The sequence below is a fragment of the Artibeus jamaicensis genome, unplaced genomic scaffold (genome assembly GCF_021234435.1).
Source record: "Artibeus jamaicensis isolate MK-2021 breed Jamaican fruit bat unplaced genomic scaffold, CSHL_Jam_final contig_241, whole genome shotgun sequence".
Taxonomy (NCBI): Eukaryota; Metazoa; Chordata; class Mammalia; order Chiroptera; family Phyllostomidae; genus Artibeus; species Artibeus jamaicensis.
Window position 1 is genome coordinate 7,673,641 of NW_026521509.1, and position 4,676 is coordinate 7,678,316.

The following is a 4,676-nucleotide window of genomic DNA, read 5'->3' on the forward strand; positions in this document are numbered from 1 at the left end:
TGGTAGGAGCAGGATCTAAAGGAAAATTGAAGAGATCGCAGGATAAGAAAACTGAACTTCCAAAGCAATCTTTAATAATTTTGTATTACTCTAGTTATGGTGAGAACAGTGCTGAGTAAGTGTGGTAAAATACATGGGGAAAATGTAAATTAATCTGAATTTGCATTTGGTCAGACATGTTGACAATAGACTAAACTATATTGCCTGAGCTTTGTCTTTTTATTCTGTATCCTTGGTTCTGGCAGAACATGTGGGTGATGCTTTGTTTATTTAAAGAATTTTTCCCACTTGCTTTTGGTGTGTCTAGAGTTTATTCTGATGTTCTCTTCCCTCACACAGCCTTAGCTCCTTTCAGCAAACATCTATTGAATCGCTGCTAAAAACAGACAACTGAATCAAATACAATTGGGGAAGAGAGAATGCGGGAAAAACTGTGGGAGGGGGTGATGGTAAAAGAAAGGGTGTCACCTCCCAGCAGCTTTTTAGAAGCTAGATAAGTGGATAAGACATTATGCAATTGTCTCAAATATAAAGCAACATATATGTGGTAAGGGCCTCCTAATAATGTCATATCTAGCACTGCAAGATTTCATAAAGGGGGTCAGAGATCCTACAGGACTGGGATAAAGAGTGAAATTTCAGGGTTGAAGTCAGACAAGTCTTCCAGGAGTAGGAGAGTTTGGACTGAACTTGTTAAGAAAAGCAGCATTTTAATAAGTAAAAGAAATAATGATATTCAAGTTTCTAAGAACCCATAAATATTGCTGCTTTGTACAAGCTCACCTTTTACTATTTTCATTTTCTTCCTGTCTGCTTCCTCCAAATGTGCTTTAAGAGACAATGATCATGTATTTTGAAATAAAACACCCCATGGTGAAATTTCCTGAACTAGACTGCATTTATCTTTCCTATTTAGGTCAAGGAACATTAGCCTGATTAAAATCAAAAGAACACCCTTATAGCAACATTGTTAAATTCCACTACAAATTGGCTAAATAATAATAATAGTACATAATAACTGAAAGAGATATGAGTGATGATTTAGTCTAAGCGTCCATTTTAATGATGAAGAAGGTAAGAGAGAAGGAACCTGGTTCCTGTATCATATAGTGAGTTAATGATAAAGCTGGGATCTAAACCCAGGTTTCTTTTCTTTTAAGAGAATAATATCCTCACAAAAGTCATTTCCTTCTGGCCAGTTGCATTACATCTATGAACTAGATGGTTTATTTGCCATTATATCATTGGTGACAAGACTTTGTCTTACCCAGGGAGGAAAGGTCAAATAACAATAGGCTCAAAAGCTAAGTTCTATGGTTCTGTCTTTACACACAAAAGAGGTGGACATTTGTCTTATTTAGGTCTACTTAAAAAGAAAAGGGTAAAGCCCACTCAAATTAAGGATATAGACAGATCAAGATGATTCTTTATCTTTTTTCAGTAGTGTAATTCTGAAATGTAAAAAATATTAAAATGGAGCACGGGCCTGCAAACCAGACAATCATGGTTCGATTCCCAGTCAGGGTACATGCCTGGGTTGCAGACCAGTTCCCTGCAGGCCACTTCCCAGCAGGGGGTGCATGAAAGGCAACCATACATTGATGTTTCTCTCCCTCTCTCCTTCCTCTCTAAAGATAAATAAATAAAATCTTTAAAAAATATATTAAAATGGAAATGAAGGAAATGTTTGAGCTTTTATTATTGGTTTGAGGAGATAATTTTCTTTTTTTTAGCTTTTAAAACCTTTTTTATTTTGAAATAATGATAGATTTACAGAATAGTTGATAGAGTACATTGAATTCCTCTAATGCCCTTCCTACATTCCACTTCCCCTGAGGTTAACATCTTACATGACAACAATTGAAAATAAGAAATTGACATCAGTGCAATGTATTCAGTAAACTACAGACTTTGTTCAGATTTGACCAGTTTTTTTCCATTAAAGTCCTTATTGTGTTCTAGAATCTAATCCAGTATACCATGTTGCATTTAGTGATCACAAGTCCTTAGTTTTTTTCAAATGTAACCTTAGTCTTCCCTTATCTCTTATGACCTTGATACTTTTGATGACTACTTCAGGAATTTTGTGGAATAACCCTCAATTTGGGTTAATCTGATATTTTTTCATGATTAAACTAATGTTATGCATTACTGGGGAGAATGAATACTACAGAGATGATGTATTATTCTCATTTTTTCTAATAGCTTTTTAAAAAATTTTTATTTAGTTATTTTTCAAGTACAGTTTTTTTTGTCTATTTCTCCCATCCCAGCCTCCCCCGGATAATTTTCTTTTAAATAAATGTTTCACAATCACTTAATGCTTACCTTATGATTCTAAAATTATTCTTTTGGCTTATTTTCTTTGTTGTTTTGTACATAAAATGACATGATACAATATAAATTATCATTAATATAGTTTTTATAAACATATTTACCCCATCACATCTGCAATTTACCCCACAGGATTCATGAGTTAATAACCTTCAAGGAAACAGTGCATTTGTCCAAATAAGATACATAAAAACCTAAATAATATGAAAGGGCATTTCAAGACAATGCTGAGAATAAAATAATAGTGTTGAACAAATATTCAACTGTGTTTTTCTAAGATAAGATGTTCAGGTATTCAGTAAAATCATTTTAAAGTAAATTTTGGGCAAAGTTATAAGTACATGTGAACTAATTTTAATTTGTAACTAAATATGCATAAATCTGAAATTCTAAATTAATAGAAATACTTTGTGACATTTTAAGATGTAAGAGACTTAAGTAAACATGAAAAATACAAACAAATAAATACCATGAGCTTCCCCTTTTCAAGAATTTTCTATAGTTTTAATTTTTATTGATTATTATTTAATCATGTTTAGCATTTGTTTAACACTCTATAATTTGCAAAGTGCTTTATGCCTTGTTATGTAATTGTACAGAATTAACACTTCATCATCAATAAAACTTCATAGTGCTGCAATTAACAGATTAAAAACATTTTTAAAAGCAGGTTACCTAAATTCTTTTCTTTGAGGAATTACTACTTAAAGCACTAATTATAGTCATCCTTTTTTAAGTAAATTACTTTTGTTCTGGAAGGGGAGAATACTTTATCATCTGTGAGTTGGCAATGTGCTAGTTGTACTACCAGTTTTGCATCTTTAATCTTATTATTTATTCCTCCAAATAATTCTGTGTTTTAGGTACTATTTGTTCCCATTTTATAGTTGAAAAACAAAGCCCAGATTTGTTAAGTAACTTTCTCCAAGTTATATAGCTTTGACAGTCCATAAATGCTGAGAGTTAATTTGAAGTTTCGAAACTGAGATTTCAAGACAGATTTTACTTATATGTGGAATCTAATTAACAGAAGCTCCTACCCTTTGCAACAGCATGGATGGAACTGGAAAGCATTATGCTAAGTGAAATAAGCCAGGCAGTGAAAGACAAATACCATATGATCTCACCTTTAACTGGAACATAATCGACAAAAGAAAAGAGAAAACAAAATATAACCAGAGACATTGAAATTAAGAACAATCTAATTATAGCCAGAGGGGAGGGGGGAGGGGACAATGGGGGGAAGCGTTTTCAGGAACTACTATAAAGGACACATGGACAAAACCAAGGGGGAGGGTGGAAGCAAGGGAGGGAGGTGGGTTTTGCTGGAGTAGGGCGAAGCGATGGGAGGGAAATGCAGACAACTGTAATTGAACAACAATAAAATAATTTAAAAAACAAAGTAAACTACATAACAATATAGAAACAGAGGCATAGATACACAGAACAGATTGACAGTCAGAAGGGAGGGGCACTGAATGAAAGAAGGGGAAGGGATCCAGCAAAGAACACATATGCATAACCCGTAGACACAGAAAACTGGTATGGTGATGGCCAGAGGGAAGGGTAAGGGCGGATCTGGGTATAGGCAGCGAAGAAAGGAAAATGGGGACATCTGTAATAGTGTTAACAATGAAAATAAAGTAAAGATAGATTTCGAGCCAGAAACTATTATTGTCGGCCTATTGATAAAGTATATAGTATACTATTGCAACCATATTATATTAATCATGTTTTGCCTTGGGCCAAACATGCTGTCCACATAGACTACAGATAATGAAATAAAAACCTGTAAATGTCGATGCAAGAAATATACAGGGCCAGGAGAAAAATCCTCACAACCTTGGCATTATGATAATATGCCATAAAGGAGATTCTATATTCAGGGACCTCCCACATAGTCCTAAACAGATGACAAAATATCTCTCAGTACCAAAAGTTCAGGCAGTCTCAGCATAGATAACCTTTTCCACTCCTTTCTTGACAAAGTTTTGTTATATTTGATGTCTGCATGTTTTATCTTTCTTTCAAGGTGAGCCTTTGTCTTGATCATGGAAGAAAGTGCAGTTACAGAATTCACTTTACAGAAATTCACTAAATTCAGAAAGAAAGCACAGGGAAATTGGTGAAAAGTGTTCTTCTATCCCTGACAAGTAGCCCAGTGGTCAAACACAAAAAGCCAGTTTACTCAAAACCATGCTCATTTGCAAAACCCATGTAGTGAAGAAGTTGAATTTATCCACTGAACTTTTATTCTTTATCTAGGAAATAAAGGAAAAATTAAATGGTCCAGAACACAATGCCCAAAATAAGAAATGATTGTGTTATTATGTATTAAAAAA